This window comes from Arctopsyche grandis, chromosome 2, assembly GCF_051622035.1.
Source record: "Arctopsyche grandis isolate Sample6627 chromosome 2, ASM5162203v2, whole genome shotgun sequence".
Classification (NCBI taxonomy): Eukaryota; Metazoa; Arthropoda; class Insecta; order Trichoptera; family Hydropsychidae; genus Arctopsyche; species Arctopsyche grandis.
This window is the reverse complement of record NC_135356.1, coordinates 9,280,641-9,295,406: the sequence shown is the minus strand read 5'-3', so window position 1 is coordinate 9,295,406 and position 14,766 is coordinate 9,280,641. Positions and strand designations below refer to the sequence as shown.

Sequence of the window (14,766 nt, the reverse complement as noted above, 5' to 3'; positions counted from 1 at the left end):
CATGACCAATCTAATAGTAAACATTTTATTAAATTTATTTGAATAGTTTTATTTTATATAAATTTATTTGAATAGTTTTATTTTATATAAATTTATTTGAATAGTTTTATTTTATATAAATTTATTTGAATCTTTTTATTTTATATAAATTTATTTGAATACTTTTATTTTATATAAATTTATTTGAATAGTTTTATTTTATATAAATTTATTTGAATAGTTTTATTTTATATAAATTTATTTGAATATTCATTTGTTTTTTTTTATTAAATTGGCTGTCACGAATAAACAAACATTTTTATATACTAAGTCTCTTTCGAAATTATATGTATACCAAAATCCGGTGCCCCCCCCCCCCCCGGCATCCTCCGGGGCCTTCGCTTTCGGCGTCTTCGCCCCCTAGGCCTTCGTCCCCGGGGACTTCGCCTCCAGGGACTTTGCCTCCTATGCCTTCACCCCCGGGGCCTTCGAATCTTTTGAATCGAAAAAAAATAAATCGAATGTGTTGTTTCCAACCAACCAACCAATGTTACATATAAATGTACATTTATAAAAAAAAATCTTTCGAAATTATATATAAGATTAGATTAGCAGGCGCAGTCCGTGCATGGGTAGACTGCGGGGGTGACCGTCACCGCACCAACAGTCAAAAAATCGAAAATGTTCTTTTACCATGCATACATATGAAAAACGGTTAGTATATATATATATATATATATATATATATATATATATATATATATATATATATATATATATATATATATATATATATATATATATATATATATATATATATATATATATATATATATATATATATATATATATATATATATATATATATATATATATATATATATATATATATATATATATATATATATATATATATATATATATATATATATATATATATATATATATATATATATATATATATATATATATATATATATATATATATATATATATATATATATCAGTGGCGTGCGGTAAAACTCCCCCTTCCCTCCGTCGTACATCCTCACTTAATTTACACGAGCAGGATACAAAATAAACAAGAGGAATAGACTTTTCCTCCCGTATCCTGCGCGCGCACATTAAACAAAGCTGTATGACAAAAAGAGAGATAATTTCACCGACCTTTCTTTCGACTTATTGATCTTTCGACTTAAGATCTTTCGATTTTCGATCTTTGCCTTCCGATATTTGCTTTTTCGATCTTTTGACTTTCAATGCCGTGAGGTAGACCCGGACGACTGCGGTACTGCAGCACCTCAACTAAACTGGTTCTTGTATGAAAAATCCATAGACAGGTACACACAGTACCTCTTAATACATTTACACAAAAACATGGTAAATAAGTTTAGGCTTTTTTGCTACAGCTTTTAGCGAATATTATGAACGAGCTCTAACGAAACGGGAGCGGGAGTCGTATTTTTGACGGGCGTTTATTCAAAGAGTTCACAGCAGTCGGGATGGTAGCCCCCACATACATATTATGTGATGTATAGTTGTGAGGAAAAAGGTTGATGAGGCCACACCGCGTATGTTCCGGTCAAGTGTGTGCAGGGGGTCCATCGTCTTGGTGGGAACGCGGGGGCAGGAAGTAGCTGGTGGCTGGAGCGTGACGGGCACAATGGGGCGCACAGGGGGCCCCCACCGCCACCGGATGTCAGGGGCCCCCCGTGCCTCCGCCCCCGTCACGAACCACGCTCTCGCCATCAACATCATCAGTGCGCGATTGTCGTGCAGCGCGACTGCATTACCAGCCCGCGTGCCAATCAACCTCCTACGTATTATGTGTACATGTGTTCATGTGTGAACAATTCGCGTGTGTTGTTTTTGTTCAGTTTCGTTTTGTTGTTTGTGTTTTTGTGATTTATATTTAATATATACGTGCATACATATACGTGTGTGTGTGTGTGTGTGTGTGTGTGTGTGTGTGTGTGTGTGTGTATATATACTGTAAGGATTCGTCCCTTTGCGCCGCATCTTTTAGAAAATTTGGGGGCAAGGAAACTTTTTTTCAAAAAAGTTATCGATACGAGTAGGTATGTATGTATGTACATATGTTTCTATTATTTTTTGATTTTTAAAGTGTTTTCGTTTGATCGGGGTCGCCTCAAAGGTGCAGCAGACTAGGCAAGTGCCTATGGCGCCATGGACAAGGGGCGCTATGAGGCGCCCCTATTTTTCTTTTTTCGATTATTAAATTAAAAAAATAAAATAATTTGGCTTTCCTTGAACTCATAATACATTCTATTATATTCAACTTAATTTTTCTACGCGAAGTAACAATACTGATAGTAAAATATTGTAATTTACGAGGAATGCAGGAAGTTGACTGTCAAATAACGACGACTCGCGAATTAAACTTGTAAGACGGCAAACTGTCGTCACTACAAATAGTAATTTGGAATTGTGTTTTATATAAAATACCGCTGAAACATATGTATGTACATCTACATATGTACATATATATATATATATATATATATATATATATATATATATATATATATATATATATATATATGAGTTCGGTCTTTCGTGTCATGTGAGGAGGACGTGCTTCTGCGTTCCTCCCGCTATTACTCGCTTAAACCCGGCTATTGCACGAAATTTAACTTAACCATCTAATCACTTATTTTACTAATTGCATCCTAGTATAATTTAAGTGTAAAAATAAACAGCAAATCGGTCGTAAAAAGCGGTTTTATATCAGTTATTTCGAAAAATTTTGTGCTAATTTTTGTGTCAAATCGGTGTCAAACGAGATACATCTCCCTACCTGAATACAAAAAAAGGGTCCTTCGCCAGCCAAGTCGGTCCCACAGAAGCAATAAATCTTCCACATAATTGCTTCCAGCCAAAAATCTTTAACGAACTTTACTTAATAGAATAATAGCAAACAGAAACGGTGTTTCCCAACTGTCTATCAGTTCTTTTTCATATTTAAATTATATTAAAGTAATTCGTGTAATTTTATATACTTTACTAAAGTTATTATTAAAATATTAAATTGCAAACCGCACTCACATATATAAATCCGTTGTCTCCAAAGAGGCGTCTCACGATAAAGATCTGTAAAAAAGTAGTATAACAATTGCTAATCTATTATTATCATAACTAACTACTTTCACTTACAAAGTAACCCTGTTAAATGGCATGTAATAACTCATAAGTGATCCAAGTGATACCTAGGATGACTATATGTCAAAGCTGACCACAGAGAAGAGTTTATGGCGGTAAGAACTCACTCCTTGAATGGAAATCTCTCTCAAGTACCGCCTTTTTCTCAACACATCTTGGATAAATGCGAGAAAAATAATATCCAAACCTCCAACAAGGTAAGAGTGACGATGGATGATAGCTTAGCTAATAGAAACCTGTATTTAGCCACGTACAATGTAAGAACGTTATCGAGTGAAGGAAGTGTGCTTGCATTAGAGAATGAACTAGAAAGTATCAAATGGGATTTAGTAGGACTTAGCGAAGTAAGACGAAAACAGGAAAACCAAATAATCCTAAAAAGTGGTAACTGTCTCTACTGGAGAGGGCTACCAAATGGTAGAATAGGAGGAGTAGGGTTTCTTATCAATAAGAGAATAGAAAGAAATATTATAGAAATAAACGACATATCGGAACGTATATGCTATGTAGTATTAAGAATCTCGAGCAGGTACACTTGTCAAATCTTCCAAGTGTACGCCCCCACATCTAGCCACCCAGACGAGGAAATAGAAGACTTCTACGAAAAACTACAGGGCGCATACGATAATAGCCGCCACCACTTTAAAATAATCATGGGCGACTTTAACGCAAAAATAGGACAAAAGGCAAACACAGAAAGAGCAGTAGGCAATTTTGGTACCGGCCAAAGAAACGACAGAGGCGATCGCCTCATAGAATTCGCAGAACACAACAGGCTCTTCATCACTAATTCATTTTTCAGGAAAAACACCAACAATAAGTGGACTTGGGAGAGTCCTAAAGGAGACAGAAACGAGATCGATTTCATCCTAACAAATGCCCTGCACTCCGTTAAAGACGTTAGTGTTTTAAGTAAAGTAGATATAGGCAGCGATCACAGATTAGTCCGTGCCAAGATGGCCATTAATATAAATTGCGAACGTAGGAAATTAATAAAAGGATGCAGTAACTCTCCAGATTTCGCTCAACTAAGGTCTAGGAAAAAGGAATTCGAACTCGAACTTGGAAATCGATACGGGAAATTAAACCCAGAAGCAGACATCGAGGAATTGAACACTGTAATTAGTTCGGTTCTAACCTCAACAGGTAAGAAATTAGGTGGTTTCAGGAAACAGATTAAATTAAGCAAAATTTCAGCGGAAACAAAAAACCTAATTAAGCATAAAAGGAATTTAGATAGGGATAATAATAAGCAAGAATACAATCTAGTAAATAAGGAAATTAAGAAGAGAATAGTCAGGGATGTCAGGGATTTTAACAGCAAGCTAATAGAAAATACCATTAAGAATAACCGTAGCCTGAAAAAGTGCAAACAGGATCTTTTCTTAGGCAAAAACCAAATGATCGCAATCAGATCAGAGAGCGGAGTAATAATTAGGAATAGAGAAGAAATCATAGACAGAGTTTACACGTTCTATGCAAAACTATACGAGAACGACAACGGCCAATTCCCCACTCTGGAATCGACACACGGCCAAAGGGTTCCTGCAGTATTGCCTAGCGAAGTAGAGGCCGCGCTAAAAACTGCAAAGAATGGTAAAACCCCAGGGGAAGATAATATTCCCATCGACTTACTAAAATGTGGCGGCCCCCCCCTAATTAATATCTTAGCTAGGCTTTTCAGCAAATGCATCCAGAACCAAGCTATACCAGAAGGATGGAATAACGCAACTATCATTTTAATACACAAAAAAGGCGACAAAAGCGATATCAAGAACTACCGACCCATTAGTCTACTTTCAGCGGTCTACAAGCTCTTCACGAAGGTTATTACAGAAAGGCTGAAGAATATCCTCGACGAGAACCAACCTATAGAGCAGGCAGGGTTTAGGGCAAATTTCAGCACAATGGACCACCTCCAAGTAGTTGGCGAACTAATCGAGCGCGCCAACGAATATCAACGGCCACTGTGCCTAGGTTTCGTCGATTATGAGAAAGCCTTCGATACAGTTAGTCATAATGCAGTACTTAACGCTCTAAAAACACAGGGAGTGCCGGAACCCTATGTGGGACTGTTAGCTACAATATATAAGAATGCCACAGCTTCAGTTAAAATTTTTTCAGGTACAGATAGATTTAGCATAGGAAAAGGAGTAAGACAAGGAGATACAATCTCGCCCAAGTTATTCAATGCGGTGCTTGAGGGAGTTTTCAGGAAATTGGATTGGGATACAGCCGGAGTAAGCATCAATGGTCGCTTTTTGAGTCACCTTCGGTTCGCAGACGATATAGTTTTAGTAGCTCGTGATTCAGCTGACCTACTTATCAGACTAACACAGCTGGACAGGGAAAGTAGAAAAGTAGGATTAAAAATTAACGTAGATAAGACTAAACTAATGTTCAATAGTTATTGCATGCCTGATAGCATCCCCTTAGATGATAAACCAGTAGAAGTAGTAAATAATTATTTATATTTAGGTCAAATAATTGACATGTCTGGTAGTAAAAATGAAGAGATAAAGAGACGTATGAAATTGGGGTGGAGTGCATTTGGACGGATGAATGCTGTTTTTAAATCAAAAATGCCACTCTGCCTGAAGAAAAGGATCTTTGATCAATGCGTTTTGCCAGTGATGACGTATGGATGTGAAACTTGGACACTGAACGCCAAGATGCAAAATAAAATCCAATGCACTCAAAGAAGTATGGAACGCTGTATGCTTGGCATAACGAGGAAAGACAGGAAGCGGAACACGTGGGTGAGAAATATGACAAGGGTAGTGGACATAGTGGATAGAGTGAAGAGATTGAAATGGCAATGGGCGGGTCACGTAGCTAGGAGGATGGACGAAAGGTGGACAAAAGAAGTGCTTGAATGGTACCCGAGAGAAGGCAAAAGAGTAAAAGGAAGACCGCAAGGAAGATGGGTGAACGAAATTAGGAAAATGTGCGGAATGAGATGGATGAGTGTTGCGCAAAACAGAGACGAGTGGAAGCGTGTTGGAGAGGCCTTCATCCAGCAGTGGATGGCGAATGGCTGTAAATGATGATGATGATATATATATATATATATATATATATATATATATATATATATGTATATCAGGGATGGATTTGCTTCAAGAAATTAAATATCTTATGGTGCGTACGCACCAAGCCAACGAACGGCCCACAGGCCAACTTTTAAAACCAGTAGCGTACTAAATATCGAAATAAAAATTAAATTTAAAAATTGAAATTAAATATCAAAATTAAAACTATTATTATTATATTAAAATTAAAATTAAATATTTAAAGTTAAAACAGAACATGCACAATTTAAATAAATTTTCGAGATTGACCTAAAATTAGATCATCAACAATCACATACAGGTAATCCTCGACTTTTGTTTGTCGAAGATGTTTTGACTTACGAAGATACGCACTAAGATCGAAAAAAATCAAAGAATTATTATTTTTACTTCCCCGTAATGCGCAGTTACTGAGAATATATCATGTATTAGTATGGGTGATCCAACGATGGAAGCTAACCCGGGGTGTTGTCGGTCACATCAAACGGATTTTTTTATTCTTCAATTGTTTCTCTCGTCGAAATAAATCAAGTAATTAAATCATTTCAGAGGTAAAATTTATCGGATAATGTGTGATTATTAATTTTATTTCGACGAAAGAAAAAAAACCCTTTGACAAATCACCGACATCCGACACCGCGTTTTTTTATGAATTGTTTTTTTTGTATCGATCATCCACGTGGAAATACAGTAACATCTCGTGACAACTTTAACAATATTTTTTTTCGCTTGTAAGCAGCGAAATTATAATATTTCTCTGGTTTTAAATGCGTATCGTCGTAATTCAAAACATTGTTGTAATTCAAAACATCAACGATGATCTAATTTTAGCTCAATCTCGCTCTTTAGCTTGATTTTGATATTTAATTTCAATTTTAAAATTTAATTTTTATTTCAATATTTTGTACGCTTCTGCTGGTTAAAAAGTTGGCCCAAATTCGTCGTTGGTTTAGTCCGTAAGCACCATTAAGCAATCAAATTCAAAAAAATAAATTTCAATTTATAAAAATCTTCAATTAATTGTTGAATATAAATTAATGTCTTCATTACCTACATATTTTGAATAAAAATTTTAAATTATTTTTTTGTTTTTATATTAATAATTTTCTTCAATTTCAATAACGTTTATGAAATTTATTGTTTAAAAATTTAGGGTGCCATATATGTACTCTTGAGCCGGGCCTGATTTTGATCATATTATTTTTGGCTGATTTAGTTATAGAATTTGCCACTTTTATACCCGTTAGTACATTTTACAATTATTATTTTGTTTGAAATGTGTTGTCGATGCCCTTCATAGTCGTGAATGGAAAATGGTTGATACGTAGTTTTTGTTCCGTGATTTTTCAGCTGATTTCGGCCAAGAGATGCACGGGTAGTTGAAATATAGCAAATTTTTCTTTAAAATGTAGTAACGCAAAACATTAAATATAATGTTTTGCGTTTTACAATATTTAAAAATACTGGTCGCCAGTAATACATTTATTCTTCTTTGTCGAGATTCGGACATATCGAATTGAAAGAAGTGATAGCCATTTGTGAATTGAGTTAAACAGAAATAGTATTTCTGGAACTGAAAATTGGACTTTCGCCATTTTAAAATAAAACGGCTCATATGTTTATTTAATGCAGACAACGGTTTTGCATGTTTAGTAAGTGGTTTTAGTTAAGACAATTTTTTAGAATCTTTTCTTAAACGGCTCAAATGTAGAATGCATCAAATTATATTATAATAATCATGTATAATATTTAAAAATATACGATTATATGTACCCAAGATGTTGATGGGTTTTTCATCGGATTCAATTTATCATACATTTGTCTATTATCATTAAAACAATAAACCGCCAGTATTTGTTTAAATAATAAACATTCAAGATCCAAATATTAAATAAATAAACATTTAAGATCCGTATTTTCAATTGAGTCACAAAAACATATAATCGATTTTTTTACATAAATACATACATATGTATGTATACTGTTTCTTTTCCATTCTCGATAGTAAATTTTGCACTTTTTTTTCTTAGAGTCCTTCACTGAATTGTTTAGAGCTCCTTTGCTAAGTATTTAGAGCTATGACATATGTATGTACATGCATACAAACATAAATACATTTCTCGTTTTATTCATAATTGAGAATCATAAATTTGTTGATATTATTTAAATTTCATAAAATTATAATAATATTTTACAACCTGTTATTTTACACGTACGTGTGTACAATTTTCGTTAATAGCTTAAGTTTCAAGGTTAGATAGGGTTCGTAAATTTGTTTGTTCCTAAAGTTGTTGAATAGTCCAGGTGTATTTGCAACGGTTCACTTACCATGATTCATGGCATACATATGTATGTACATACATATATGATCTATAGGTATTATTGTGTGTGGATTAAGAATGCTAAATGTTCAAATATCGCTTCACAAACATATGGAATTGTTGAATAAAATATCATCAACAGTGAAATAACTTTCATCGTTAGCTTTTAGCCAGTCCGGCTTAAGAATCAAGTGGTATACATATACATATGTAAATATGTATGTATGTGCATAATATGCAAATGTTCCTACGCTGTAAAGTTTCTGACTGAAATTTACAATCAGCTGTTAAAAATGTATTATCGAGTGGAAACTTTTCATGCCTCAAAAGTAACTTTAACAGACCGAAACTTCAGAATTTGAACCGCAACACTGAAACTAAACCGTAACAATGTTTATTTTCGACATTAAAGACTTTCATAAAGCTTATTAGTACTCTTAGTCGAAAGTTCGCAGTCAAATTTTTTCGAAATATTGTGTTTAGCATACTGAAAAGGCGGACTCCCCTTATTTATACATTTGATTGGCCTCTTATCATACTTAAATCTTATGTTAGCTAGTACTTTACATTTGATTTTGTTCATCCTGAAAATAACATAATTTCTTAACCACATACGATTATGTGTATTTGACATGTAAATTATAATACCCAATAATAGACATTTGATGCTAAACCAATTAACTATTATACATTTGGCATTAAATGACCAAACAGCCCAAAACATTTGATATAATATGTATATAATCATATTTGATATATGTAATATGAATACATCTAATATATAATTTCGAAAGAGACTTTGTATATATGTATGTATTTTTGTTTGTTTGGTTCGTAAATCCATGACGTCCAATTTAATAAAAAAACAAATGATTATTCGAATAAATTTAATAAAATGTTTACTATTAGATTGGCCATGCTTAAACTGTTTATATAACAAATACCGAGCGAAGCCGGGTAAAAACACTAGTATGTACATATATGTATATGTAATCTCAAACAAAACAAAGTCTTGACCTTTGAATATTTGATATTCTAAATCATGTAAAAATACCAATTTTACATTATTATTTTTTAATGGTGTCAATGTGAAGTGAATAAAACAACATTTCAATGTATTTTTTTATTATTTAGCTCTTCATAATTTAATATCATTAATGATATTCTTATTATCTTTTTTTTTAATTGTCCTATAATTTTCAAGCGCCTGTCAAATCGATTAATTTATAAATACAAAATATCATACACATAACATACATATGTACGTAGATTACATTTATAAATGCCTCAAAGTGCAATTTTTAATTTTTTTTATAATTTTTGTTATGAAAAAAGAATTTTGTACAACGCAGCGTAGTTTTAAATATCAATTATATGTACTATCATCATGGTAATTCACTAATAAAAGTGAGTTAGTAATTTATTATGCAAGTAATGCATGCCATTTAAAAATATCACATAGTATGTATGTTTGTTATTTTGCTACCATGATGAGCGATTTCTTCTCTTAAAAGTGTCAAATGGAAACTCCCACTTTTATTTGATATATCTATGAATGACGTAATTTATTTTATTTGTTCAAAGACATTGAAAATTTTTACAAATTTTCGTGTAACCCTGAAAAATTCGATACTGATAAATATTATATTATATAAAAACGTGGTTTGTGGTTTACAAAAAATGCTGTTATGTCAACTAAACAAATAAACATACATAGAGAATTTTGAATAACACAACGGAAAAAAAAACAAGTTTTTGATATAACCATTATTTAAAATTTACATCCAATAAATATATCAGATTTTTTTGAGCTTGCCAATACTCATCTTCTATGTATATACAATACATATATACACGAATGTGTGTGTTTTTGTATGTAGATACATACATACTATTTTTTTAATAACTAATTTTTTGTTTTCAAAAACTAGACTAACTATTGTGCGGAAAGTTTACATTTCTGGTCTGAATTTTTTTATGAAATGACTCTAACTGGGGAAATCTCATTTTGGGAGTTAATTATCTTTACATTTTGATGTTTTTCATCCAGCTTGGGCACACGTAAGGTAGACTTTGTGGAATTCAAGTTGTGTGCCTTACTGGCGAGTGTGCACGAGCAGGATGCAGGATTCAAGCCATTCCCGTGTTAACATAGCATTATATGTATGTATGTCAGATGCGAAGGTTTTGAGCCAAGATTTTGAAATAAATCATCCTCTTCCTAATCATCTCTTTAGCTCGGACTTTCCGATAGTAATTTTATTTTAATAAATGTCTCTAAGTTGCCATTTTAAACGCACCAAATTGATGTTAACCAACATTCAAATGTCCGTACATTCACACTATCAAGCTTTCAACACATTTTATCGCGACTGTCCAACGTCTAAACACACACACACATCGTTGTCAATATCTTCGAGATAAATCTGACCCATTTCCCAGTGCAACTTTGGTAGCGGTCAGTTCCAAAAGCGATATAGACATTCGATTTTACACGTCAAATTCGACAAATCATCCATCAGCTTTCGAATACCGTTTCGACAAACGCTCTCTTCTGCCGCCCACGGCTGCTGCTTGAGCAGTGTTTTTTTTTTTTTAATATTCATCTTGTTTTTTTTATATATTCATTATTACTATTTTTAATTCCGAATATAGCGAACACCTGAGATGACGTGTGCGTGTGCCGTGTTCGGGTGATGGCCGTGACCGAGTGTGAATGTTCAAAAGTGAACGGAAAGCGGATGAAACAATAAACGTTTTGTCATCGAGAGCTAACTGAGCCCAAATATTATATACGTATATATGTATGTATGTACATATATGTATCTTCCTTTCGATGGTTTGGTACAATTGGAAAAACGTTTGGGAAGCTCCGGAGAATTTCGTGGAACGTTTCATTGTTATCATTCATACGTATTTTCCCACATTCTTGTACGTTAAGTTGCTCAAATTTAATTCTGCCCATAGAATGCGGTCTTCCCTCTTTTTTTTTTTCTTTTTCTCCTACGCGAATCGTAAACCTTTTATGCCGAGCATAATGGAGAATTCATTACAATTGCGTTGAATATTTTAGTGCGATTGTTATGTGATATTTAAGAAAATAATAATTTATACTATTTATGTACATATGTATGTATGGGGATGTGTGTATTCTTCGTTCCGGTTGTGGTAGTTTGGTATACAACGACAATTCATTAAGTGATTTATTTTATTTGTATTGAGATAGTACTCGCTTCCTTCTATTCGCATTCTATATAAACAAAGTTATGCATGTTGGAAAATGACAGATTGTCATTTCATTACAAGAAAGGTAATCAACTGCGTTTATATGTATGGTTTATGTGATTCTATGAACTTTCTTCATTATATTATACATATGTACATGTGTATATACATACATATGTAATACTATCGCTACGTGCAAAATGTACAGTGTCGATCCACACGTTCCCAAAATACAAAATAATTGTTTACAATCAATGTGGATCGTTCGTCCATTGTTCGTGAACGCTAATCGGTATGTGTTCACACAGTGTCAGTAGTGTTTAAATTATTACACATCAATTTACACAAAATGTGTTATTGTTTGGATCACTCTCGTATCGAAGTATAATACGTATATGTATGTAGGTACATATGTATGTACGAATACCGCATGTTGCACACCACTGTTAGTACAACTGTTCGTCTTCACTTTCACGTGTTGCTTTATCACGCACGTATTAAGAAGCAATGTATTGAACTGTAGTATGTTTTAAGTGAAAATGTAAAAGCCATCGAAAAAAAATTCATCTAAAACAAATTTCAGATAGAAGAAGTGTTTTCTGCCATAATTAAAAATGGAAAATAATGAATATTTATTATTTTCTTGATATATATGTATGTAGGTACATATATCAAGTCGTTAAAAGTGATAAAATGCTTCAAGGCTGTCGAAATGTTGTTAAAAGTAATGTTTATTATAAAAAATGTGTAGTTTCAAATGAGAGTTTCTGATTTCCGTAATTTTAATATTTCCAGAAATGAGTATATATATGTATGTATGTACAATGTTTTTATTTTATTTATACATATGTATATACCAGGAAGGCCTAACAGGTAAACCCACCTTCCTGGCAAATTGCAAAAAAAAAGTAATAATCATTGAATTAATGAAAAGAAACTAATACAAACCTCGTAAAAAAAATACTAATTTAGTAATGAGGTATACTTAATGGTATTTTTAATAATAATAACTGCAAATTTCATTTAATTTATACATACATACTCAATTGAAAAGATCATAAATCAAAGAAAAGGCGGAGGCAATTTTTTTCCAGAATGGTACTAGCAATTAGAGGTTGTGATCGAGAAATCTCGTCTCGAGATTTCTCGAGATCACTAGTGCGAAAGTATTCGGTTATGATATCACTAAAACGCTAGTGAAAATATATTTTCACTGACAATATGACCCCACTTAACACATAAAACAAAGATTTTTGATTTATTATTTATTTATTCGAGTATATGTTCCTTAGTTATATTAATCAATTTATAGTCAGTATTTTAATATGCATATGTAGATGGTCAGTATTTTCATTATTTGTCCGGTCACAAAAACACGGGCAAAGCCGGGTAGCAACACTGGGAATTTTATAAAATTCTTTTTTAAATATTGTCATTTTAACTATTTTTAATTAATTTTGTATATTTTTATTTTCTTTTCATGCCTTCTTTTATAATATTTTTTTTTATATAATTTTACTTTTTTTCTATTCAATGTTCTATTGTATCTCTCTATACCTTTCTTTCGTCATCTCTTTAATAAAGTTGTAAGCCCCTGATATAATATACATATGTAGTGTTTGTGTCCTTTTGATTTTTTATGTTGTCAAGTTTATATGCTAAAAAAATCAATTCACTGTATTAAAAAAAAATTATACTTTCTCGAGAATTCTCGAGAATCTCGAGAAACAAAAAAAGAAAATCTCGAATTCTCGAGATTCAAATATTTCTAGAAAATAAGATTCTCAAATCTCGAGATTCAAATATTCCGAGAAAAGGAGATTCTCGAATCTCGAGAATCAAAAAAAGTCGAGAAATCACAACCTCGAACTCACAACGCAATGTGTTTTAACAACTTCTCTTCTACTCTATTTTTACTAATTATTCTTTGGGCTGTTTATGTTCTTCATATTTAACCAATATCAATTTGAAAGTCCGATCCTCGATAAAGATTCAGTGAGTATAAAAATTATTTTATATTAAGCTCGAATCACAAAGCAAACATTTAAATTTCATTTATTTAGCTTTTATATTTACAATATTTACATGTATGTATGTATATTGTGCATACGTATTTAATTGAAAGTTTATTTTTCCGCAATGCAAATCTATATGTAGTTATCGCATACGATTTCTAACGAATTGACGTAGCAATTCATCTGTCGATTTGTATGCCAACAAATCGCAAGCAATTTATTGGTTTTATGCCAACTGATTCCCATGCAAAGATTATTCACCTCAACATTTCGTAGCCAGCAACTCCACGAATGACCATATTGAGTACGAATTCCAATACCGGTACTACCGAAACTAGTTCTATCGGTTTTTTGCCACAATTTAACCTTAAGTTCTACTGGTAGTACATATAAAATGGACTACCGGTAGTACCGAAATATAATAATTTCAATTTTATGTTAGTTGAATTGTTTTGAATTTAGAAGAAAATGTTGTATCGGCTAGTTTGTATGGGTTGGTATAGTTATTAATATGTACATGTGTACATATTAATAGCTATTTTAACCGGTTGGAATTTTTCAAACATTACAATAGCTACATTGAAAATGTTAATTATGGTGAATTTTCCTTGCGATGTTTAATAATTTTGGGTTTGGGTGTGGATGACCATATACGTACATTTTTTTTATTTAAAAACACAAATTGTGTACTTTAAAATCAGACTCTAAATTAAAATCCATTTAATTGAAACCAAAAAATTGTATGATCAATTTAAAGGCGATCACATATTTGGTAGATAAGCAACTTTTATATAGGTGGCATGGCCTATTAGCTGTATATCAAATTTTATCAGTTTGGGTCAGTAAATAATTTAATTGGATTCATCAAAATGTTTATTCTGTAAATGAGAAAATCGCTGATTGATTTTCCTGCCTCGTAATAGCACAATAGAAATTTATATATCAAACTCCAAATATCCTATACAAATAAACTGA

General features: G+C 32.4%; 1 protein-coding gene across 1 annotated transcript in view; it reads left to right on the top strand.

The window, feature by feature from the left end:
• Positions 1-1,738: 1,738 nt before the first annotated feature.
• LOC143922677 (uncharacterized) overlaps positions 1,739-14,766 on the top strand; it is a 163,645-nt gene continuing 150,617 nt past the window's right edge. The window contains exon 1 of the mRNA XM_077446013.1: positions 1,739-2,053. The gene's annotated coding sequence lies outside the window, so the exon portion shown is untranslated. The remainder of the gene's footprint in view (positions 2,054-14,766) is intronic.